This window comes from Lynx canadensis, chromosome C2, assembly GCF_007474595.2.
Source record: "Lynx canadensis isolate LIC74 chromosome C2, mLynCan4.pri.v2, whole genome shotgun sequence".
Lineage (NCBI taxonomy): Eukaryota > Metazoa > Chordata > Mammalia > Carnivora > Felidae > Lynx > Lynx canadensis.
In genome coordinates this window covers 24,492,282-24,518,567 of record NC_044311.2, presented here as the reverse complement: position 1 = coordinate 24,518,567, position 26,286 = coordinate 24,492,282, and the positions used below count along the sequence as shown (strand labels likewise).

Genomic DNA, 26,286 nt, shown 5'->3' with positions numbered 1-26,286 from the left:
TGTGGCTCCGAGTGTTTCTCCAGGGTCTCTGTGTCAGTGCGTGTCTCTGAACAGCTGAGGATCTTGCTGGCATTGTGAGTATGTGTGGGTATGACTGTGTGTCCTCCCCCACCCCCCGCCCCCTCTCTCTCTCTGCGTCTCTGTGGCTAGTACTTTATCTTGGTCTGGCTCTCTCAGTCTGCATGTATCTGTTTATCTCTGTCTCTGTCTCTCTCTCTGGCTCTGTCTGGCTCTGTCTCTTGCTGTCTCTCTCTGGTCTAATACAGAAACCTTAGCGTGGGGACATGAGTGAGTCAGGACTGGCCGTGACTGGAAACCACAGGGAAACTAGCCAGGGCTGGTCTGTCTGAAGGAGAACAATCCATTTACTTCCTGGGGAAAAAGCCTGGGCACGCATTCTGTCCAGCAACCCCCACCCCCTGCCTTGCCTACCCCATGGATCCTCAGGAGAACTTCTGTCCCAGTTCTTGCCACCATGGGGGACCCCCCACCTACCCCATCATGGGGCTGTTCTTGGACTGTGCAAAGCACCTCTGTACTCAGACTGGGCCAGACCTAACAGGCAAGAAAAGTAGCACAAGATAATCCAGTCTCAAGAGATGCTTAGGATTTGTGTGCAACCAATTAATCAATAAAATATACACGAAATTTGAATAGTTTTGCTTGATCCCTGTAAGTCTACATGGTCATAAACAATCTGATAGATTTTACTGAGAAAACTTTACATTTGGGGTCACTTATACTTGAGCAAAGGTGACCTTCATATTTACCTGTGCACTTAGGCGATGTGAGAACTGGCATGCCCACTGGGGAGCAGCTCCTGTGCCCCAAAAGTAGGGCACCCCAGGCGGCAACCAAGGGGGCCGAGCACCAAGATCTGTCTCCACCATACCTGATTCACCCTGTCCCCCACCCCCACCCCGTTACCCTAGGTACAGGTTCAGACCTCTCCTGTCAGCCCAGAACACCAGGGGCCGGCCCTGACCCAGTGCTCTTTTGCTGTCTCGCCCTGCACCTAAGTGGTCACTACAATAACGACAGCAGAGAGAGAGCTGGGACAGGTGAGAGTGTGTCTGCAGGGGCAGATCATGGGGAAGCATCCAGGCTGCTGGCATTTGGGAATGGCTTCATCCAGGAGGGGCAGCTGACCAGGAGAAAGCTTAGATAAACAGCAGGAACGCCCACCCAGCCAAAGCCCAAAGGCCCTACAGTGGGAACAGGTGTGGAGTGTGTGCGCAGGAGGGAAGTGGAGGAAGCAACCACCTGTGGTCCATGCAGATCAGTTTGGGGGCATGCAAGGTGCCCGAACAGTGGGTGATGTGGGCAAAATAGTGTCTTATGTAGAAAGAGAAGGCTGGCAGCTCCAGGATCGGTGGCAGACTCAGAGGCAAAACAGGCAGCTAGAAAACAGACCATGAAATGATTAATACCTTCATGAGGCAGAGCTGATCGAAGGGGGCTGTGCCCAACCCCAGGGGCTAGGCTGTGTGCCTTGGCTGTGTATGCGCACGTGTGCATGCCTCTGTGTGTACGCCTCTGGGCACATGCATGCGTGTGCATGTGCACAAGCCTCTCTGTGTGCCCGTGTGCGTATACATGTATTTGCACATATGTGCATGACTCTGTGTATGCCTGTGTACATATGCATGTGTGCACATGTATGCATGCCTCTGTGTGTGCCTGTGTACATATGCATGTACTTGCACATGTGTGCATGACTCCGTGTGTGCCTGTGCACATGTATTTGCATGTGCGTGCATGCCTCTCTGTGTGTGCCTGTTTGCATATGCATGTGTGTGCATGTGGACAAGCCTCTGTGTGTGCCTGTGCGCATATGCATGTGTGTGCTCATGCGTGCATGCCTCTGTGTATATGCACTTGTGTGCATGTGTGTGCATGCCTCTGTGTGTGCCATTGCACATATGCATATGTGTGCACGCCTCTGTGTACCCGTGTGCATATGCAGGTATGTGCACGTGTGTGCATGCCTCTGTGTGTGCCGGTGCATATATGCATATGTGTGCACATGTCTTGGTGTGCCCGTGTGCGTATGCATATATGTGCACGTGTGTGCATGCCTGTGTGTGCCTGTGCACGTGCATGAATGTTCATATGCATGTGTGTGTGTATGTGTGTGGTATTGTTGCAGTCTTTCACTGAATTCCTATCCGTGGCTGGTCCCTCCCCTCTCTGTCCCTCCTCAAAGATCCTTAACTCTGTGAGCCCACAGAAAGGGTGGGCAAAGACGACAGATTTTTTAAAGCTAGGGAAGGGGATGAGGATCATGAAGACTGGGCCTAATCTATGTTCTCTCTTCCCCCATGAGTGTGAGGGGTTTACATATTCCAGCAAATCCCCTGAAATGTGTTCATATATTGGTGTTATTCACACTAGCCCATAAATGACTCAGTTGTCCACCAGCAGGGGAATGGCTACACCAGATGTGGTATAGCCCCCAGTGGAATAAAAAGGAACCACTGAGGGGATGCCTGGGTGGCTCAGTCAGTTGAGCAGCTGACTCTTGATTTTGGCTCAGGTCATGATCTGATCCCAGGGTTGTGGGATTGAGCCGTCCGTCAGGCTCCATGCTGAGTGTGGAGCCTGCTTGAAATTCTCTCTCTTTCCCTCTGCCCCTCTCCCCCTCCCTCGCTCCCTCTCTCTCCCTCTCTCTATAACGTAAAATGAAATGAAAAAGGAACCACTGGGGAAACCTGCAGCAACAGGCCAGTCTCACAGATGGTGGATGAGCGACAGAGGATGGGCCCTGAAAACTACACTCTGTAGGAGTCATCCCTGTGAAGTCCCAGAACAGGCGAAAGCATTCCTGGTGTTAGAAGGCACATCAGTGGCGCCTCAGGCGAGGAGGCGGGGTGACTGGGAGGGGTGAGAGAGCTTTCTGGGCTGAGGAAAGGACCCTGTATCTCGATGGGGCAGTCGTTAACATGGTGCAAACACCTGTCAAAACTCACTGCGTGGATTCTTTAAGATCCACTTTACTGTATGTGAATTCTAACTCAGTTAAGAAAAAAATTAGGCTGCCAATTATGAAAAAAAAAAGAAAGAAGAGGGGACAGGAGGGGAGCAGAAAGAGCAGGATGTGGCTCAACTTCTCCAGGGTCCACTCAGGGTAAATGGAGGCATTGGCCAAACCTAAAAGCAGGCCTGACAAACATGATGCTCTCTGCTCAGTGGCTGTGGCTGGTCTGGGGTGGGGTGGGGGGGTGGCTGGGCACGGACCGGAGAATGAGTCTCCTTAAATGGCACCGTGGGTGCCTCCCCGGCTCACTAGTCCCGGCCTGGTGTGGCCTGTGGGCAGAGCCTCCCAGGCTTTAGGAGCTGTCATAAGTCCTGATTTTCGTGTCAGATCTCCCTGTTTTTAGTGCTGGTACCTACAGTACTAATAGCCTACTGTTGACCAGAACCCTGCTGGTCACATAGTCACCTAGGACATGTTTTGGATATGTATTGTATACTGCATTACTACAGTACCTGACTTTTTCTCAATTTTTTTCCTGATATTTCTAGCCTATGTGGTTTGTCTGTGGGTTTTTTTCAAATTGTTGCAAATCTCCAGAACCTCTTCCCATGTTTATTGCAAAAAGCCCTCACTGAGGCGGACCCGCGCAGTTCAGACCCCTGTCGTGTGAGAGTCCGCTGTGATGTCTCAGCTGCAAATCAAGCAGTGGGCCTCGCGTCAGTCCTGTTGCCAGATAACCACCTCATTTTAAATGTTTAATCCTTGGAGCATTTATTATTATTTTTTAAAATTTTTTAGTGTTTATTTATTTTTGAGAGAGACAGAGAGAGACAGAATCCAAAGCAGGCTCCAGGCTCCGAGCTGTCGGCACAGAGCCTGACATGGGCCTGACTCACGAACTGCGAGATCATGACCCCCAACTGCAGTCAGACCCGTAACGGCTGAGTCACCGAGGCGCCCCCATCCTTGGAGCATTTCTGCCGATAGCAGGGCTGCTGGAGGTTCCTGTGCTTTGGGGGTGCACACATAGCAAATTCCTCATGTTCCCTGAGTCAAGCAAGTAGTCAAGAAAGCGGCAGAGCAGTCTGGGGCTGAGTTGGGAGGAGGCCGAGGGGTGGTGGATGCTCCTAAGAGAAAAGGTCGAGTGGGAAAGACCTCTGAGAGAGAATATCCTTTCTGTGCAAATGTGTATTTGTGTGTTTTCTCTGCTGTGGTTTGGGGGAGGGGCCAGAGTTCAGGTTTGGCTGGAAGGCTGGTCCTCCAGGACACCCCTGTGAGGAAAGCCCCATGGGTGGCCTCTTTGAGAAACAAGGCCCCCTCCCCCATACTGGGAATACCCCAACATTCTGCCTCAGCCGGGGCCCTGTGCCCCCCCCACCCCAGTCTGGGGGGCTGCTGAGCCCCCGTGGTCCTCAGCCCCCAGAGTTCAAACACTAGCTCCAGAAAGAGCCCACGGTGGTGGCTCCTTCCCCGCCCCTCAGGCTCCTTGCCTTTAAAATGGGCATCACGACAGCTGCAGGGACTGACTGAGGCCGTGTCTCCAAAGGCAGCCAGGTGTGCATGTTAACAGCAGAGGGAACCTTCTGGCAGTGTGAAATCAGAACTGAGACTGCTCATGACAGAAACCATCCTGAGTGGGGTGGGGGCATGAAGAGGGCCTTTCTCCGCTGCCTGCTGAGTGCTGCCAGTCTTTCAAGGTTGCTGTCATCCCAGGCAAGCCCGGTGGGGAGAGCCCACGCGTTAGAGCCAGCCAGTCTGGTTCGTGTCCTCTCTATGCCTGTGATGACAGAACACTGTGAGACCCCGGGCCAGTTATTGAACCGCCCTGTGCCTCGGTTTTTTCTTCTGTAAAATGGGATAATAGCAACACGTACCTCACAGGGTTGTTGCAGTGGTTAATATATGTAAAACACTCCTAGTCCTAGTCTGTGAATGCTCACTAAACAGGCTTTTCCCTCCTGGGAAAACAATTTAAGGCCAATCATAGATGGATGTTAATAAAAAAAACCTATAAGTAAAAAGAAAAAGTATTCTTTTTCAATTTTTTTTTGTTTTTTACTCTTTATTTTTGAGAGAGAGACAGAGCATGAGCAGGGGAGGGGCAGAGAGAGTAGGAGACACAGAATCTGAAACAGGCTCCAGGCTCTGAGCTGGCAGTACAGAGCCTGCAATGGGGCTCGAACCCATGAGCTGTGAGATCACGACCTAAGCCAAAGTCAGCTGCTTAACCAACTGAGCCACCCAGGCACCCCCAAAAAGTATTCATTCTTATTTTGAGTCACTGCAAGTTAATAACGTGGAGGTTTTGCCCTCAAAGGGAAAGTGGATACAAATCCCAGCTCAACAACATACCATCGTGGCATCTGGAGTGTTGTTCTAGCTCCTCCCTCCCTCATCCCATTGCGGGCCCTGCTCCCTGTGCCTCCTGGGTCACATGACTTGTTCTGGCCAATGGGATGTTAGCAGGAGCAGTGCAAGCAGATGGCTGATACGTGTGTGTGTACCGGCGCCCACAGTGGGGCTTACTCCCTCTGGGGGCTGCCCCTGCTGTGGGGAAAAAATGTACCCTCGCGTGCTGGCCTAGGGACAGTGACATTTTAGGGAACCTTAAATATCTCCTTTAATTCTTACCACTCTCCTAGGAGAGGGTCTTGTCATCCCATTTTGCTGATGAGGAAACTGAGGCCCCACCGAGGTCCCAGGGTTTTAGTCCAATCGCACCACTGGTTGGTGGCACCAGGAGACTGCACCCCTCTGGTCTCAGGGCAGAGCTTGGAATGTGAGCATCCCATGTGTAGGAGTTTCTCCAGGATCAGACTCCCCATTGAAGAATCCCATATCCCCCAGTGGGCATGAGTGAGCTTCCAGAGCGGCAAGGAGGGTGCGCACATTTCCTGCTCGGGCAGACAGGGGCACTGAACAGATTCTCTCAGAAAGAAAACATTTGCCCCAGTAAGTATAATTAAGTGGTTAGTGTCTGGAGGGAGTGGGTTGCTCCTGTCACTGGGAGGTTTAGAAGTTGACAGCTGATGCAAGATTAATTTCGTGAGAAGAGGTCAACGCCTTTAGATGCTGCCTCCAGGAGCCCTCGGATCTTGAGAGGAGAGATGGTGCTTGTCTGCTGGTGGAGATGGAGAGAGGGGGTGTGGACAGGAATCTGGGGGTGTAGACAGGAGTCCGGGGACGGAGGAGTCTCCGGTGGTGCTGAGTCAGATTCCTCACCAGCCAGCTTGTCCCTGAGTGTCCCAGAGCCCAATGAAGCCTTTGATGTTGGCGATAGGTGGCAGGGGTCGGACAGGGTAGGGACAGAGGGGACACTGAGCAGGAAGTGGTTGAGAACAGAGATTTCACTGCCACTAACCAGCTGGCCCCATTCCCCTGACATCCAGGAGGGTGGGGAGTTGAAACTGCTTCAAAGGAAAGTTCTCATGTGAAAGTCGTTTCTTCACAAGACCCTGACATGCCACACATCTTCCTTTGGGTCCATTCTTGTTATGACTCCCATTCATTCACAGATGGAGAAACCGAGGCTGAGTGAGATTAAATGACTTGACTAAGGTCACCCCACTGATGATCGTACCCAGGTGTGTGTGGCTTCAGTGCCATACTCTTTGGCGAAAGTTTGATTCAATTCTTCTTAGGCATAAAGCATATATATGTCTTCTGTTGGAATGTGTTCATTAAAATTAATAACATGATACCTTATTTTTTGGCATTAGAGAAGGTGGTATTCATGTCTGTTTGCTAGAGCTCACTACTTGAAGCATTTTGATTTCTGTAACTGTCAAGGATTTGAGGTGAAAATCACTCTTAAACACATGCCATCTGTCGTTGCCTTGTTGAGTCTTTTCCAGAGGGTTCTGGTAACTTCTGTGAAGGGCACTCAGCCGCAGTGACACAGATGCCCTCTGATTTGCTGACATGAATTGGATTATTTATCCTGCACTGACTGGCTGCATTTTTAGCTTTATGGGATGGTTCTCCAGTCTCAGCCCTCTGTCATACCACCAGCTGTAACTCCAGCGGCTGTCAAAAGACATCTCCATGCCTTCTAAACTGATGTGGACAGGAGACAACATGGCTAAGCCTTTAGGTGCGTGTAAAATATGCATTAAAAGGTGTGAGGTGATGGCCGACAGACCTTCTACAGGGGCTTTTTGACATTTACAAATTATTGCTTCTTCTCCACGTCTTGCCTGCTTTCTTCCTGACTCTCAGTTGTGTTATAGTCTGTGTTGCTACATATGTTACATCCAGATGAGTGGAGTTTTGTGCATGATGGTGAAGTCATATTAATGAAAATCTGTGGCTTGAGGCAGGCAGAAAAAGTAAAGTCCACGCATCAAAGGACTTTTTCTTTTTTAACATTTATTCATTTTTGAGAGACAGTGCAAGGAGAGGAGGTGTAGAGAGAGACACAGAATCTAAAGCAGGCTCCAGGCTCTGAGCTGTCAGCACAGAGTCCAACATGGGGCTCGAACTTGGGAAGGGAAGATCATGACCTGAGCCAAAGTCAGATGCCCAACCAACTGAGCCACGCAGGGGCCCCATGTCAAAGGCCTTTTAAAAGCCTGTGCACCAATGCTGTTAGCAACTTTATCTGTAACAGCCAAAAACTACCGACAGCCCAAATGTCCTTCAGTGGATGAGTGGATGGAGAAACTGGCACACCCACACCATGGAATTTTACATAGCAACAAAGGGAGCGAACTACTAGGTGGAACTCGGATGGATGGCAAGAGCGTTAGGCTGAGTGCAAATGCCAGTCCCGGAGAGGGATCACGCACAGACTATAGAACACTCTCAAATGAGAAAACTATGGCCCTGGGGACAGACCACCAGAGGCTGCAGCCGCAGGGGGGTGTGGGGGAGCTCATTGCGGTGATGGAGTCATCGGGCATCCTGACTGTGGTGGTGGCTGTGCGAGTCTGTATGTGGGGCGACATTTCATAGACACACACACACACACACACACACACACGAGTGCATGTGAAAAGGGGTGAAGGTGGAGTTAAGATCTGCAGTTTACTTGATAATAATGCACCAACATCAATTTCCTGGTCATGAGAACTGTTCTCTGCATAGTAAGGTGTTACCACTGGAGGAAGTTGGGTGAGGGGTACATAGGAACTCTCTGTACACTAGCTGCACAACTTCTATGTGAGCCTAACATTATTTCAAAATAAAAAGGTAAATTTCTTTTTTTTTTTTTTTTAAGTCTACGTAAGAAAGCCAGTGGAAACACTGGATTACCTTATGTTCTCAGTCATCTCTCTCATCTTTCCTTCCGACTGTGAGCTTTCCATTTATGTACGGTGTTGAAATGGAAAATCACTTTTCCCAAGTTCTTCTTTAGGTTTTTTATTAGTATTATTTATTATTTATTTTATTTTATTTTTTAATATAATTTGTTGACAAATTGGTTTCCATACAACACCCAGTGCTCTTCCTAGTAAGTGCCCTCCTCAGTGCCCATCACCCACTTTCCCCTCTCCCTCACCCCCCATCAACCCTCAGTTTGTTCTCAGTACCCCAAAGTCTCTTATGGTTTGCCACCCTCCCTCTCTGAAACTTTTTCCCCCCTTCCCCTCCCCCATGGTCTTCTGTTAAGTTTCTCAAGATCCACATATGAGTGAAAACATATGGTATCCATCTTTCTCTGACTGACTTATTTCACTTAGCATAATATCCTCCAGTTCCATCCACGTTGTTGCAAATGGCAGGATTTCATTCTTTCTCATCGCCAAGTAGTATTCCATTGTATATATGAACCACAACTTCTTTATCCATTCATCAGTTGATGGACATTTAGGTTCTTTCCATACTTTGGCTATTGTTGAAAGTGCTGCTATAAACATTGGGGTACAAGTGCCCCTATGCATCAGCACTCCTGTATCCCTTGGGTAAATTCCTAGCAGTGTGATTGCTGGGTCATAGGGTAGGTCTATTTTTAATTTTTTGAGGAACCTCCACACTGTTTTCCAGAGCAGCTGCACCAGTTTCCATTCCCACCAGCAGTGCAAGAGGGTTCCCGTTTCTCTACATCCTTGCCAGCATCTATAGTCTCTTGATTTGTTCATTTTAGCCACTCTGACCGGTGTGAGGTGGTAGCTCAGTGTGGTTTTGATTTGTATTTCCCTGATGAGGAATGATGCTGAGCATCGTTTCATGTGCCTGTTGGCCATCTGGATGTCTTCTTTGGAAAAGTGTCTATTCATGTCTTCTGCCCATTTCTTCACTGGATTACTTGTTTTTCGGGTGTGGAGTTTGGTGAGCTCTTTATAGGTTTTGGACACTAGCTCTTTATCTGATGTGTCATTTGCAAATATCTTTTCCTATTCCGTTGGTTGCCTTTTAGTTTTGTTGATTGCTTCCTTTGCAGTGCAGAAGCTTTTTATCTTGATGAGGTCCAAATAGTTCATTTTTGCTTTTAATTCCCTTGCCTTTGGAGACGTGTCGAGTTAGAAATTGCTGCAGCTGAGGTCAAAGACGTTTTTCCCTGTTTTCTCCTCTAGGGTTTTGATGGTTTCCTGTCTTGCATACAGGTCCTTTATCTATTTTGAGTTTATTTTTGTGTATGGTGTAAATAAGTGGTCTAGTTTCATTCTTCTGCATGTTGCTGTCCAGTTCTCCCAGCACCTTTTATTAAAGAGACTGTCTTTTTTCCAATGGATACCACTGGTCTGTGTGTCTGTTTTTGTGCCAAAACCATACTGTCTTGATGATTATAGCTTTGTAGTAGAGGCTAAAGTCTGGGATTGTGATGCCTCCTGCTTTGGTCTTCTTTTCAATATTACTCTGGCTATTTGGGGTCTTTTGTGGTTCCGTACAAATTTTAGGATTGTTTGTTCTAGCTTTGAGAAGAATGCTCGTGCAATTTTGAATGGGATTGCATTGAATGTGTAGATTGCTTTAGGCAGTCTTGACATTTTGACAATATTTATTCTTCCAATCCATGAGCATGGAATGTTTTTCCATTTCTTTCTGTATTCTTCAATTTCCTTCATAAGCTTTCTCTAGTTTTCAGCATACAGATCTTTTACATCTTGGTTAGGTTTATTCCTAGGTATTTTATGGTTCTTGGTGCAATTGTGAATGGGTTAGGTTTCTTTATTTCTCTTTATGTTGCTTCATTATTGGTGTCTAAAAATGCAACCAATTTCTGTACATTGGTTTTGTACCCTGCGACTTTGCTGAACTCATGTATCAGTTCTAGCAGACTTTTGGTGGAGTCTGTTGGGTTTTCCATGTAAAGTATCATGTCGTCTGCGAAAAGTGAAAGTTTGACCTCAACTTTACCAATTTTGATGCCTTTGATTTCATTTTGTTGCCTGCTGATGCTAGGACTCCCAACACTATGTTAAACAACAGCGGTGAGAGTGGACATACCTGTTGTGTTCCTGATCTCGGGGGGGGGGGGGGGAGCTCTCATTTTTTTCCCCATTGAGGATATTAGCTATGGGCTTCTCATAAATGGCTTTTATGATGTTTAAGTATGTTCCTTCTATCCTGACTTTCTCAAGGGTTTTTATTAAGAAAGGATACTGTATTTTGTCAAATGCTTTTTCTGCATTGATTGACAGGATCATATGGTTCTTTTCTTTTCTTTAATTAATGTGATGTATCACATTGATTGATTTGCGAATGTTGAACAGCCCTGCAGCCCAGGAATGAATCCCACTTGATCATGGTGAACAATTCTTCCTATATGCTGTTGAATTCGATTTGCTAGTATCTTGTTGAGAATGTTTGCATTCATATTCATCAGGGATATTGGCCTGTAGTTCTCTTTTTTTGCTGGGTCTCTGGTTTGGGAATCAAAGTAATGCTGGCTTCATAGAATGAGTCTGACGTTTCCCCTCTCTTTCTATTTTTTGGAACAGCTTGAGAAGGATAGGTATTATCTCTGCTTTAAATGTCTGGTAGAATTCCTCAGGGAAACCATCTGGTCCAGGACTCTTATTTGTTGGGAGATTTTTGATAACTGATTCAATTTCTCCACTAGTTATGGGACTGTTCAAATTTTCTATTTCTTTGTGTTTGAGTTTTGGTAGTATGTGGGTGTCTAGGAATTTGTCCATTTCTTCCAGGTTGTTCATTTTGTTGGCATATAATTTTTCATAGTATTCCCTGATAATTGCTTGTATTTCTGAGGGATTGGTTGTAATAATTCCATTTTCATTCGTGATTTTATCTATTTGGGTCCTCTCTCTTTTCTTTTTGAGAAACCTGGCTAGAGGATTACAATTTAGTTTATTTTTTCAAAAAACCAACTCTTGGTTTCATTGGTCTCTACTGTTTTTTTTGGATTCTGTATTGTTTATTTCTGCTCTGATCTTTATTATTTCTCTTCTTCTGCTGGGTTTGGGATGTCTTTGCAATTCTGCTTCTATTTCCTTTAGGTGTGCTGTTAGATTTTGTATTTGGGATTTTTCTTGTTTCTTTTTTTTTTTTTTAATATGAAATTTATTGTCAAATTGCTTTCCATACAACACCCAGGGCTCATCCCAAAAGGTGCCCTCCTTAATACCCATCACCCACCCTCCCCTCCCTCCCACCCCCATCAACCCTCAGTTTGTTCTCAGTTTTTAAGAGTCTCTTATGCTTTGGCTCTCTCCGTCTCTAATCTCTCTTTTTTTTTTTCTTCCCCTCCCCCATGGACTTCTATTAAGTTTCTCAGGATCCACATAAGAGTAAAAACATATGGTATCCATCTTTCTCTGTATGACTTATTTCACTTAGCAGCACACTCTCCAGTTCCATCCACGCTGCTACAAAGGGCCATATTTCATTCTTTCTCATTGCCACATAGTATTCCATTGTGTATATAAACCACAATTTCTTTATCCATTCATCAGTTGATGGGACATTTAGACTCTTTCCATAATCTGGCTATTGTTGAAAGTGCTGCTATAAACATTGGGGTACAAGTGCCCCTATGCATCAGCACTCCTGTATCCCTTGGGTAAATTCCTAGCAGTGCTATTGCTAGGTCATAGGGTAGGTCTATTTTAATTTTTTGAGGAACCTCCACACTGTTTTCCAGAGTGGCTGCACCAGTTTGCATTCCCACCAACAGTGCAAGAGGGTTCCCGTTTCTCCACATCCTCGCCAGCATCTATAGTCTCTGATTTGTCATTTTAGCCACTCTGACTGGTGTGAGGTGATATCTGAGTGTGGTTTTGATTTGTATTTCCCTGATGAGGAGCGACATTGAGCATCTTTTCATGTGCCTGTTGGCCATCCGGATGTCTTCTTTAGAGAAGTGTCCATTCATGTTTTCTGCCCATTTCTTCACTGGATTATTTGTTTTTCGGGTGTGGAGTTTGGTGAGCTCCTTATAGATTTTGGATACTAGCCCTTTGTCCGACATGTCATTTACAAATATCTTTTCCCATTCCGTTGGTTGCCTTTTAGTTTTGTTGGTTGTTTCCTTTGCTGTGCAGAAGCTTTTTATCTTGATGAGGTCCCAATAGTTCATTTTTGCTTTTAATTCCCTTGCCTTTGGGGATGTGTCAAGTAAGAAATTGCTGCGGCTGAGGTCAGAGAGGTCTTTTCCTGCTTTCTCCTCTAGGGTTTTGATGGTTTCCTGTCTCACGTTCAGGTGCTTTATCCATTTTGAGTTTGTTTTTGTGAATGGTGTAAGAAAGTGGTCTAGTTTCATCCTTCTGCATGTTGCTGTCCAGTTCTCCCAACACTATTTGCTAAAGAGACTGTCTTTTTTCCATTGGATGTTCTTTCCTGCTTTGACAAAGATTAGTTGGCCATACGTTTGTGGGTCTAGTTCTGGGGTTTCTATTCTATTCCATTGGTCTATGTGTCTGTTTTTGTGCCAATACCATGCTGTCTTGATGATTATAGCTTTGTAGTAGAGGTTGAAGCCTGGGATTGTGATGCCTCCTGCTTTGGTCTTCTTCTTCAAAATTACTTTGGCTATTTGTCCACGAATTTGTCCATTTCTTCCAGGTTGTCCAGTTTGTTGGCATATAATTTTTCATAGTATTCCCTGATAATTGCTTGTATCTCTGAGCGATTGGTTGTAATAATTCCATTTTCATTCATGATTTTATCTATTTGGGTCATCTCCCTTTTCTTTTTGAGAAGCCTGGCTAGAGGTTTACAATTTTGTTTATTTTTTTCAAAAAACCAACTCTTGGTTTCAATTGATCTGCTCTACAGTTTTTTTAGATTCTATATTGTTTATTTCTGCTCTGATCTTTATTATTTCTCTTCTTCTGCTGGGCTTGGGGTGTCTTTGCTGTTCTGCTTCTATTTCCTTTAGGTGTGCTGTTAGATTTTGTATTTGGGATTTTTCTTGTTTCTTGAGATAGGCCTGGATTGCAATGTGTTTTCCTCTCAGGACTGCTTTCGCTGCGTCCCAAAGCATTTGGATTGTTGTATTTTCATTTTCATTTGTTTCCATATATTTTTTAATTTCTTCTCTAATTGCCTGGTTGACCCACTCATTCTTTAGTAGGGTGTTCTTTAACCTCCATGCTTTTGGAGGTTTTCCAGACTTTTTCCTGTGGTTGATTTCAAGCTTCACAGCATTGTGGTCTGAAAGTATGCATGGTATGATCTCAATTATTTTATACTTATGAAGGGCCCTTTTGTTACCCAGTATGTGATCTATCTTGGAGAATGTTCCATGTGCACTCGAGAAGAAAGTATATTCTGTTGCTTTGGGATGCAGAGTTCTAAAAATATCGGTCAAGTCCATCTGATCCAATGTATCATTCAAGACCCTTGTTTCTTTATTGATCCTGTGTCTAGATGATCTACCCATTGTTGTAAGTGGAGTATTAAACTCCCCTGCAATTACCACATTCTTATCAATAAGGCTGCTTATGTTTGTGAGTAATTGTTTTATATATTTGGGGGCTCTCATATTCAGCGCATAGACATTTACAATTGTTAGCTCTTCCTGATGGATAGACCCTGTAATTATTATGTAATGCCCTTCTTCATCTCTTGTTACAGCCTTTAATTTAAAGTCTAGTTTGTTTGATATAAGTATGACTATTCCAGCTTTCTTTTGACTTCCAGTAGCATGATAGTTCTCCATCCCCTCGCTTTCAATCTGAAGGTGTCCTCAGGTCTAAAATGAGTCTCTTGTAGACAGAGAATAGATGGGTCTTGTTTTTTTTTTTATCCATTCTGATACCCTATGTCTTTTGGTTGGAGCATTTAGTCCATTTACATTCAGTGTTACTATGGAAAGATATGGGTTTAGAGTCATTGTGATATCTGTAGGTTTCATGCTTGTAGTGATGCCTCTGGTACCTTGTCTCACAGGATCCCCCTTAGGATCTCTTGTAGGGCTGGTTTAGTGGTGATGAATTCCTTCAGTTTTTGTTTGTTTGGGAAGACCTTTATCTTTCCTTCTATTCTAAATGACAGACTTTCTGGATAAAGGATTCTCAGCTGCATATTTTTTCTGTTCATCACATTGAAGATTTCCTGCCATTCCCTTCTGGCCTGCCAAGTTTCCATAAATAGATCCATTACTAGTCTTATTGGTCTCCCTTTATATGTTAGAGCATGTTTATCCCTAGTTGCTTTCAGAATTTTCTCTTTATCCTTGTATTTTGCCAGTTTCACTATGATATGTCGTGCAGAAGATCGATTCAAGTTACGTCTGAAGGGAGTTCTCTGTGCCTCTTGGATTTCTATGCCTTTTTCCTTCCCCAGATCAGGGAAGGTCTCAGCTATAATTTCTTCAAGTACACCTTCACACCTTTCCCTCTCTCTTCCTCCTCTGGAATTCCAGTTATGCGTATATTACTGTGTTTAATTGTGTCACTTAGTTCTCTAAGTCTCCCCTCATACTCCTGGATTTTTTTATCTTTTTCTCGGCTTCTCTTTTTCCATAATTTTATCTTCTAATTCACCTATTCTCTCCTCTGCCTCTTTAATCCGAGCTGTGGTCGCCTCCATTTTATTTTGCAGCTCATTTATAGCAGTTTTTAGCTCCTCCTGACTGTTCCTTAGTCCCTTGATCTCTGTAGCAATAGATTCTCTGCTGTCCTCTATACTTTTTTCAAGCCCAGTGATTAATTTTATGACTATTATTTTAAATTCATTTTCTTTTACATTGCTTAAATCGTTTTTGATCAGTTCGTTAGCTGTTGCTGCTTCCTGGAGTTTCTTTTGAGGAGAATTATTCCGTTTCGTCATTTTGGATAGTCCCTGTAGTGGCGTGGAACTGCAGGGCTATTCCTCTGTGCTGTCTGGAGTAACTTGCGTTGGTGGGCGGGGCCGAAGTCAGACCTGATGTGTCCCCCAGCCCACCACTGGGGCCACAGTCAGACTGGTGTGTACCTTCTCTTCCCCTCTCCCAGGGGCAGGACTCACTGTGGAGTGGTGTCGCCCCTGTCTGGGCTATTTGCACACCGCCAGGCTTGTGGTGCTGCTTCAATGGGATCTGGCGTATTAGCCGGGGTGGATCAGCAAGATGCACAGGGGCGGGAAGGGCAGACTCAGCTCGCTTTGCCTTCGGTGGTCCGCTTCGGGAGGGGCCCTGTGGCACCAGGAGGGAGGCAGACCCGTCGGAGGGATGGATCCACAGAAGCACAGTGTTGGGCGTTTGCGTGGTGCAAGCAAGTTCCGTGATGGGAACTGGTTCCCTTTGGGATTTTGGCTGGGGGATGGGTGAGGGAGATGGCGCTTCCCAGCACCTTTGTTCCCCACCAAGCTGAGCTCTGTCCTCTGGGGCTCAACAACTCTCCCTCCCATTGTCCTCTAGTCCTCCTGCTCTCGGAGCAGAGCTGTTGACGTATAATATTCCAGATGTTAAGTCCTGCTGGCTGTCAGAACACACTCTGTCTGGCCCCTCTGCTTTTGCAAGCCAGACTCGGGCTCTGCCTTGCAGGGCGGGCTGCCCCTCCACCGCCCTGGCTCCCTCCCGCCAGTCCGTGTAGCACGCACTGCCTCTCTGCCCTTCCTACCCTCTTCCGTGGGCCTCTCGTCTATGCTTGGCTCCAGAGAGTCCATTCTGCTAGGCTTCTGGCAGTTTTCTGGGTTATTTAGGCAGATGTGGGCGGAATCTAAGTGGTCAGCAGGACGCCGTGAGCCCAGCATCCTCCTACGCCGCCATGTTCCTCCCTTATTTCTTGAGATAGGCCTGCATTGCAATTTATTTTCCTCTTAGGACTGCCTTTGATGCACCCCAAAGGATTTGGATTGTTGTATTTTCATTTTCATTTGTTTCCATATACTTCTTAATTTCTTCTCTAATTGCCATTCATTCTTTAGTAGGATGTTCTTTAACTTCCATGCTTTTGGAGGTTTTTCAGACTTTTTCCTGTGGTTGATTTTAAGTTTCATAGCATTTTGATCTGAAAGTGTGCATGGTATGATCTCATTTATTTTATATTTATTGAGGGCTGTTTTGTGACCCAGTATGTGATCTATCTTGGAGAATGTTCCACGTGCACTCAAGAAGAAAGTATGTTCTGTTACTTTGGGATGCAGAGTTCAAATATATCGGTCAAGTCCATCTGATCCAATGTATCATTCAAGGCCCTTGTTTCTTTATGGATCCTGTGTCTAGATCTATCCATTGTTGTAAGTGGAGTATTAAAGTCCCCTGCAATTACCACATTCTTATCAATAAGGCTGCTTATGTTTGTGAGTAATTATTTTATATATTTAGGTCCTTCGAATTCAGGGCATAGACATTTATAATTGTTAGCTCTTCCTGATGGACAGACCCTGTAATTATTATATAAAGCCCTTCTTCATCTCTTGTTACAGCCTTTAATTTAAAGTCTAGTTTGTCTGATATAAGTATGGCTATTCCAGATTTCTTTCTTATACTACTTAAATCTGTTTTGATCAATTCTTTGGCTGTCACTTCTTCCTGGAATTTCTTTGGAGGAGAATTCTTCCATTTTGGCTAGTTTTCTGTCCGTTATGAGTTTTAACAGCTTGTTATGTGCTGCACCTGCGAGTACTCCTATATTAAAGGGGGGTCATACAGTGTCCAGGGCCTGGCCCTTCAGGAAGTGATTTTTGGAGAGTGTTACTTGCTCTCTGTTGTTGTGACTTTGGTTATTTTATTTCCCTACTCATAGTGATGTTTTGGACCCTCCGTCAGGTGTGCTTTGATGTATTCCTTGAAGTAGCCCTGTAAAGGAAAACACACAGGAGACAAAAACACGCAAACACACAAGCAAATAAAACAAACAAACAACAGAAAACAAAAGTCTAAAAACAATCCAAAAGCAAAAACCAGAAACACAGTAAAGAACAGGGTGGAAGCAGTGCTGATGGAAGAGCACATACAAAGAGAGAAATGACAGGGGCGGGGGGAAAAGAAGAAATAAACATTGACTGGGCAGAGAGACTAAAAGGCTTAATCCAGAGAGAGATAAAGGAAAATAAGAAAGGAGGCGGGGAAAAAAGAAATGAACATAAAGTTACCCAGACAGAGAAACTATATGGCTTGATTATTCCAGAGAGAGAGAGAAAGGAATGTAAAGAAGGAGGTGTAAAACATGTATGAATAAATATGTCTGTTTAAATATGTCTGTTTAAATTTTTTTTTTTTTCAACGTTTATTTATTTTTGGGACAGAGAGAGACAGAGTATGAACGGGGGAGGGGCAGAGAGAGAGGGAGACACAGAATCGGAAACAGGCTCCAGGCTCTGAGCCATCAGCCCAGAGCCCGACGCGGGGCTCGAACTCACGGACCGCGAGATCGTGACCTGGCTGAAGTCGGACGCTTAACCGACTGCGCCACCCAGGCGCCCCTAACTATGTCTGTTTAAACAAACCAATAACCAGAGTAACCAGCCTAGAGGAGGGAAGAGATAAGGAGGAGAAATTGGGGGGAGAATTTATCTATATATCCAGAATTGACCTAGAATTAATCCAGGCACTGCAGCAGCACTGGTCTGGAGAAGGAGGCCGTATAATTCCACAGCGTCTATCCCGCTCCAGCAGATATGCAGTTACCTGGCGTGGAGGGCATGGTCTGGTGTAGGCTGGTCCTGTCTCCACCGTGGGCCCCGCAGACCGATCCCCGAGGCCCCGCCTTATTGGTGGTGAGGAGAAAAATGGCGACCCCCCAGTCTCTTCTCCACGACATGGTGTCCCAAATCACTCCTTTGCAGCCCTCCTCGCTGTGCCAGGGCGCAGACGAGGCTCTCTGTCTTGCTCCGCCGACTCCTTTGCCCCGGAGGCTTGGCTGGGAATTAAACTCCTGCTCGTGTGCCCCAGTACTGGGGAAGCATCTCCCGATATGAGGTCCCAGCTGGTTTTGTCCTGTGCCGAGCCCTTCAGGGGAGGGGACCGGTTTCTCCTGCTGCAGACTGGGCCGCTGATCTACCACGGAACCCAGGAGTGGCTCCCCTCCTCCCCAGGTGTGCAAACAGGGCAGCAGACCCCAGTCCGAAGATGGGATCTGTAGTTAGAGATCCTGTAACCTGCAGTTAGAGATGGGATCCTTCTTCGTCCAGGTCTGATGTTTTTTCTCTTGTCCAGATACAGTCCTACGCTTCCCCAGCCGCTCTTTCTCTTCCCTTTGTCTCTCGGCAGAAGATGATCCGTCCCCTCCATGCCTACATGGCCCGTTTTGTCTCCCCTAGTTCACAATCACTCACCTATGGTCTCTCAAGTTGTCCCATTTTCTTCCTGGTAGATTCAGTCTCTTTTCCTCCCAGACTCTTGGGGTTCAAAGTCCTTTGGCTTCAGCCCTTCTTTATTTGGGAGACACGGGAAGTACAGATCCCCCTACTTCTCTGCCATGTTGGCCGAGTCCCTATTACTTATTATTATTATAAACATAATTATTCACCATGACTCTGAGCTCTTCATTTACCCAAACCAGTGACCCAGATTTGTAACATCTATGAGACCAGAGGAGGCTGGGGTGGGGGACTGGCAAGAATGGTGACATTAGACTATCACCTCCATAAGGACCTGTTTTTTTTCACTACTGCTTCCCTGGTGCCTAGAATGGTGTCTGAAATACTTGTTGAATGCATGTGTATGCAGAAATATGTGTCCATAGATCCATAGGAGATGCATATGTTCTGTTGTTGGGTACTCACAATTATTTGATTATATGCAGACGGAAGACAGTTTCATTGAGAGAGAAGAGGGAAAGGGAGGGAGGGAAGGGGGACAGGGAGGGGAGAGGAAGATATTTACTGAACACAATGCAGAACGTTTCTCGGGCCTCTTCCCAGACAACCCCCGCCCCCACTGACCAGCAGCAACCACTCTCTGAGGTCCGTCACTATAGACTCATTTTTGTCTTTTCCTGAACTTTATCTAAATGGAATCCTAGTAGGGACTCCTTCTTGTTTGGTTTCTGTAGCTCACCCTTATGTCCATGAGGTCCATCCATGCTGTGTGTACCCAAGGCTCACTCCTTTGTACTGCTGAGTGGCTCTCCGTCACCTGGCCGTTCCGCCATTTGCTGTCCGTTGATGGACTTTTGGGTGATTTCCAGTTTGGGGCTATAGTGAACAAAGCCGTTGTGAATGGTAATGTGTAAGTCTTTTTGTGAGGCGTGTATTTCATCTTTCTTCAGTAAATACTTAGGGATGTGATTGCTGGTTAAGTGTATGTTTAACTTTGTTAGAAGCCCCTGAACTATTTTACAAAGTCATTGCACCATAACTCCCACTAGAAATCATGAGTTATAATTCCTCCACATGTTTGCTCTCCCTATCGGCAACAGCCTGTTGTCCCAGGAACAGGTTGTGGGGCCTTCACTGATGCACTGATTCCCTCTCACCCTCCCCTCTTTCATCTGCAGCCATTTGTGCCATGCCCAGATTCCAGGATCCGGAGGGACGGTGAGCATGCCCACACCCTCAGCTCTGGAAGTTCCCACTCTAGGCCCCTACAGGTGATTTCTGTGCAGTTCCTACCTCTCATTTCATCAATAAGGAGATAAGACTGGGGTCCAGAGAGGGGGAGGTGACTTGCCCAAGGCTACCCAGGGAGAAGCAGGGCCAAGGCAGAGACTCAGATCCTTCTTATTTCGAGCTCATGCTCCTCCCTGACACCAGAAATGTCTCTCTAGACTGTCTTTCTTTCCTTCTTTTATCCCAGCCTCTCTGCCTTTGCTCATGCTGTTTCCCTACAGCAGTGCCAATCTCCCCAGGCTCCTGTCTGAGACAGCCTGGCCATTCTGAGGCGATTCCTTAAATTTGAGCTTTGAACTACAGATATTGTAGAAGCCTTCACCTCTAATAAACACAACCCCAGAGTGGGGAGAAGGTCCCAGAGAGGACTTGGAGTCCTCAGACTTGCTGGGGTCTCTCGCTTAGGGCCCCCACCCCACCAAGAACCTCCCTTGCTCCCTCCCTGCTCGGGGCCTCACCTCTGCACACTCTGTGTATGCCGCTACTCCCAGTGTCTAGAACACCTCCCCACAAAACCGCCCAGTCAACTCCAAGGTCCAGCTCAACACTTCGCTTCTTTGGGCAAATCCACCTGCTACCCTTTCTTCCTGGTTTGGCACACATCACATCCCTCCTCTACTCCTGAGTCCGCCTTTCTCAAATTCACAAATTGTCATATTTGGACTTGTCAGGGAATATACACGGTAGCAACAGGTTCCCCAAGGCCAGTCCCTTGGCTGGGCTGGGTGTGTGTGGCCCTCGGAATGCACCTGTCCACCACACATATATTCCTAATAAAGGGCTTGTTTGGCTTGTCACATCCATGCAGAAGGGCAATGAAGTCTACACCTAGAAAGTAAATGTGTTATGTGGCCCTTCCTCTTCCAGAGGTTGAGGGTGGACAGGGCAGTGTCTATGGGGTACTCACCATGAGTCTTGCCCTTCACTTACTTTAAACCATCTGCTTCTCACACATGTCCTGGGAGGCAGGTAACGTTTTTCCCATTCCCAGGTAAGAAAATGGAGGTTGAGAGAAGTTGTGCACGTTGCTCAAGAGCTCACAGCTTATGTGGAGGCAGAGGCCCTTCTTGAACCCAGATCCACTGCCTGAACAATCCCATATTCCTGCCCTCACACACCTTTTCCATGGAGACGCTCCTTGCTCTCGGTTCATAATAGGACAGTTGCACAAGTTATTGACCAAAATTAGTTGGAAATTTTGAAATTGGATCTAGGTCACTCACTGAAGGCTGATTTGTCTCTTCAAAGAAAGGGGCCAGTGTCTCCAGTGTGACTTTGGGTCATGTATGTCATAAGCTGAGTCACAGTTACAGGGCTCTCTCCCAGGTGTTTCTGAGAAAAGAACTTCCAGAGCAGAAGTTGCTTTGCAGACCCATCAGAGCTCAGGGAGCATCAGCAATGAGATGGAGGCAGACTAGATATTTCCTGGGGGTGGGGGCAAGAGAGAGAAGAGGTGGTCTGGGGGGATACCGGGATATTTCATGGCAGGGGCTAAGATGCCTGCTGCTTCTCCACTGTTCTAGGGCATCATCATTGCCACCTAGCTGGAATTCTGTCCAAAGTCAACTGCATTCTGGGAAAAGAACTTGCAAAATCCCTCTCAGAAGGAGGCTTGGAGCCTCCTCCATTCCGGTCTGTAACTTGCTTTAGAAACCATCCTCCTGGGCCCCCAGGTGTGCCTTCTGCTCCTGGACGTTTGACCAGGCCTCAGTTCTTTGGATACATTAGTAGTTCATCTGAGCCTATAGTGGGTTAAAAGCCAACTTTTCTGCATTGCATCTTCCCCTGAGCAGCAGCTATGGTGTTAAGGAACCCTCTTCTTGGCTGAATTAAGTCCTTCGAAACATGTGGCCATTCAACTCTATACACTCTACAGAGTAGGATAATATTATGGCCGTTTCTTTGAGTAATCGTCTGAATTTGTAAACTGTAGGCACTGATCCAATAGTGGGGCATGCCCAGCACTAATAAAATAAAATAAGGTAGAAGGTATTAGAATCAGGAAGCATCACATGCAGGATGAGCAAGTTTGTTTCATGAACCTTCTATTTCAGTTGCATGGGTGAGTGTGTGTGTGTGTGTGTGTGTGTGTGTGTGTGTGTGTGTGTATCCAGGGTGTGTCAGAGGCGGCTGACTGGCTGCCAGATCTGTGCTCCCCTCTCGGAGAATACGTGTGTCCCGAGGGAGGGGGTGGGCTCCTGGAGTGACCATCTCCAGACCCTTGCTCTAGGCAGGGCCCCTGGGTGACTTGCCCTCACTAATGGAATATGATTGAAAGTGACATTTTACTTCTGGGTCAGGGTGGCTGGGTTCCTGAATCACTTTGTGGATTCAGGATTCACCCACCAAGCAGGAAACAGTGCATTGAAATTATGTGAGTGAGAAATGAACTTTTCTCGTGTTAAGCCACTGACATCTTGGGATGTGAGTTACAGCACTTGAGGTTGTCCTATGTAGTACGTGTAAAATGTTTGTCTTAACGTGGGTTATGGTCAGAAAAGTTTGAAAAAAGGACCTGATCTAATGTAACCCTTTCATTTTCCGACGGAGAAGCCAAGTGTCAGGAACTGGGAGGGGCTCCCCATGTCTTCTGAATGAGCTGGGACCAAACCCTGCCTAAGCAGGAGGATGACTGCTGTGTGGCCTGGGTGGGCTTTGTGTACTGCTGGACAGGGCAGAGCTGACTGCTGGGCTGCTGACTCCTGGGACAGTGCTCCTCCCACGCGCTCAGGGGCACGGATCTGACATTTACACTGTGCTTTGGGGCCTCTGCCCACAGCTGGGGACAGGAAGGGTGAACTCTGCCTGGCCTGCTGAACTAACTCTCACCTGGCTTCTGCTCAGGCTCTGTGGTTAACATCTCTGCGGCGTACCAACAGACTTTCTCTGAAAATCTAAGTTTCTCTGAATCTCTGAGGTGGCAGGATTCTGAGAAACCTGGCAGCGGCCTGGTCACCGCCATGAGAGCACTAGCTGAATTATACGCACATACGCCCAGGAACGACACCTCCATTTTTAACACACAGTGAGTTCGGGCCCTGGTGCTGATGCTGACACCGGCAGGTAGGAGCCTTCAGCCATCACGTTCATGCATCCCACAGACTGGCAGAGCCTGTCACCCAGGTGCTGAGGCCACCCTGGATCAGCGGGGGAGGGCACAAGGCTTGTGCCTTCCCCATCACCTAGCCCCGTGACGTTATTGTAAGAGTTAATCATGCAAGTGCTCAGTACCTGGGCACAGTACCTGACACTTCGCTGACCTGATTGTATTTGCAGCACCCCTGTCATGTGGACAAGCTTGGCATTCTCCCCATCATATTACAGATAAGGAAATGGAGGCTCTCAGAGCTCACCTGTCAGACTCAAAGAACCTTCTTCACTGGCTGGACATGGGCTGGAGCCCTGGCATCTTGAAAGTAAGACAGGCAGGGCCCAGGGCATTGGGGTCCAGTGGCACTAAAATCTCCTCTGAATGGGGGTTGGTTGGGAGTGATACTGGCCTCCCGCTCCCCCCAGTCTGTCAGAACTGGCCCTGGCTCTTTCCCCACGGGTAATGTTTGTGGGAATGAGAGCAAAGAGGCTTGGGAAAAATCTAGGACAGGCTGGGTCTCATAATCTGGGGAAAGTAAAGGGTGTCCCGGCCTCCTAACTCCTGCATTCTGGGGCTCCCAGGGTCATCTACTCACCTCCTCCCCTTCCATACACGGCTCCTGCGTCTTCACCCATACCCAGTGGTCCAAGCGCAGTTACGGCAAGGGAAGTGTGGTCCAGCTGTGTCCCTGCCCCGGGGGAAAAGGAACTGGCCATCCTGAAGAGTCTCTGCCACGTCATTCTCATCTGAAATTATCTCCTTCATTTGTTCACAGAAGCAATGCATTGAATAAGAAGGCTTTGCCTGTCTCCCGCGCTGGACCCCGAGCTCCCTGAAGACAGGGGTCTTGTCTATCTTGTTCACCGTGCGTCTCCAGCTCCTAGAACACAGTAAGTGCTCTACAAATATGGGTGAACGAATTGCTAAAGCTCAGACCCTCTTTTCAAGGAGGGAAATGCAAGTTCTGGACTTGGAGGGCTGGTCACAAGACGAGGGGGTTTGGAGGAGATGAGTCCTGCTAGGGTGTTAGGGAAAGTCACCCATTGCTGCATCACCACCAACCATGAAACTTAACGGCTTAAATCAACAATCGTTTTGTTTGCTCACGATTGTGTAATTTGGGAGGAGTTCAGCAGGTGTGCCTTGTCTCTGCTCCACAGTGTCAACTGGGACCGAAGGATCCGCTTCCAAGACGGCTCACTCTAAGTCGGCCGCTGGCTGTTGGTTTCACACAGGCCTCTCTGCAGGGCTGCTTGGGTTTTCTTGCCACGTGATGACTGGGTTCTAAGAGTGAGTATACCAAAGACAGGAAGTAGAAGCGGTCTGGCCTCTTAAGGTCTGGGCCCAGAAACTGTCATTGCATCATGTCCTCCATATTTTACTGGTTAAAAAGTCCCAGAGCCAAGAAAGATTCAAGGGGCTCTTGATGGAAAGAGTGTCAAAAAGTTTTGGGGCCCTGCCTAAAACCATCACAGAAGGCTTCCCGGAGGAGAGGTGTGAGTAGCTACAAACATTAGAGGTTTGAACAGCACCTTTAAGCTCATCGGTATGGCTGGAGCGGGACTACCTTGGACTACCGCAGCATGGCCGAGGCCTCGCTCCGGCTACCCTGAAGAAGCCTCCAGTCAAAGGGTGTGGTGGATTGTATTCTCCCAATGTGGCCATAGCACTTCCTATCTCACACGTGCTTCCAGAATGTTGCCTATTTCAACAACTGGAATCTATTTCCCCTCCCCTTGAAACGGGACGGACGTGTGACTACCTCAACGAAAAGACTGGGGCAGAAGCGACGCTGTGTGACTTCTGAGGCTAGGTCATAAAAGGTGACAGGACTTCCCCTTGGTGCTCACTCTCTCTCTCTCTTCCTCTCTCTCTCTCCAGACACTCGCTCTTGGAACTGAGGCACCATGCTGCAAGGAAGCCCAGGCCACGTGAAGAGGCCACTTTGGGGATCCCAGCAGATAGCCCATGATCCTGGCATCAACTGTCAGGCGTCTAAGTGAGCCAATTCAGAGGACCCCGGCCCCCAGCCTTCGAGTCTTCCATCAGAGGCACCAGTGACAAACCATCCTCACCATGTTCTGTCTGCATTTCGGACCCACACGACCCATGGGCATGATAAATGGTTACTTAATGCCAACTTTTCAGTGATTTGTTGGGTAGCCATAGTAACTGGCACACTGGGCAAAGTGAAATATAACAATGCGACCTCCAGAAAGCAGTTCCACGGGCAGGAGGAGTCTGGTGGAAACTCACCAGAACGGTCCGGCCATTGGAGCTGGCTTCCACCAGGTATAAACTGGGGAGCAAGGGAAGGTGTTTTGGACAGAGAAAAGGGCATATGTGAGGCCTTGAGCCAGGAAGGGGCCCAGCAGGAAGAAGGTTAGTGGGCTAGGGGGACAGGGTGGGTGGCACAAGGGGCCACCCTTCATCCTGGGCACTTGGAGGAGAGCCCTGGGTCAGATCCGCTTCCAGGTAAGGAGGGGGGATGGTAAGTCAGAGGAACAAGGCCCAGCGAGTGAGGACGAGGCCTCGAGGCCTCTGCTGTGCAGGTGCGTGGGTAAGAGGGCCTGCCCAAGCTGTGGGATGGGAGGCTGTGCGGGAACCAGACGCTCCTGACTGGATGGATGCGGGGCTAGGACCAGAAGCTGAGGTGGCAGGAGGTGGGGATCCCCATGTTGAGGGACAAGGGGAAGGGCAGCGTACGATGTTCTTCTTTTGACAGCATGGCCTTTGTTAGCTGTCCTTCCTCTGGGAAGATCCCCTGGGGACGTGACATCTACTGCAGTCCCTTTCCCCCTTCAGTTACACCTTGTGACGAAACTCCTTATCCCTCTGAGACAGACAGACACAGGAGACTGTGGCTGCTTCCTCAACAACGGCTGCCGTGAGCTCAGGCCTCAGGTGTCTGCTAGGGTCCCCCAGCTGGGTACGCTTTCTGGCCAGAACTGCTGCGAGAGCGTCAAGCCTACATTACAGCACATGCTGGGGGAAACGCATCCTGCTTGGTGGCTGTCCGCGCACCCTCCTCCCCGGATCCTAGCTCCTGGCGGGGACTTGCAGGGAGTAGAGTGTCCCTGCCTCGCCGCAGGAGGAGGATGGCAGGCTGGGCCTAGGTCACTGGTCTCACCTCTGAGCCTTCCGGAGCCTCTCCGGCCAGAGGACTTCCCTGGGCTCTCTCGGTACCGAAACCTTTTCTGGCGTTCCTGGCAGCCACGTGTCTCTTCCCCCCTTTCCCGGCAACCCGTGCATCCTGGCATCCAAGCAGCCTGACGCTTTGAGGGTGTTGTGTGGAGCCTGCTGAAGGAACAAGAGGCCGAGGCCGAATGCATGCTCA

The 26,286-nt window shown here is 47.6% G+C and overlaps 1 long non-coding RNA gene across 2 annotated transcripts; it reads left to right on the top strand.

The window, feature by feature from the left end:
• LOC115523039 lies at positions 1–25,630 on the top strand. Of its 2 annotated transcripts, XR_003971622.2 has the most exons (5): positions 1–74; positions 23,135–23,274; positions 23,725–23,839; positions 24,110–24,239; positions 24,831–25,630. It is a non-coding gene; the product is annotated as an uncharacterized LOC115523039 (long non-coding RNA). The 2 variants fall into 2 exon arrangements; XR_003971621.1 differs by lacking the exon at positions 1–74 and having other exon boundaries at positions 21,677–23,274.
• The last annotated feature ends 656 nt before the right edge of the window (positions 25,631–26,286 follow it).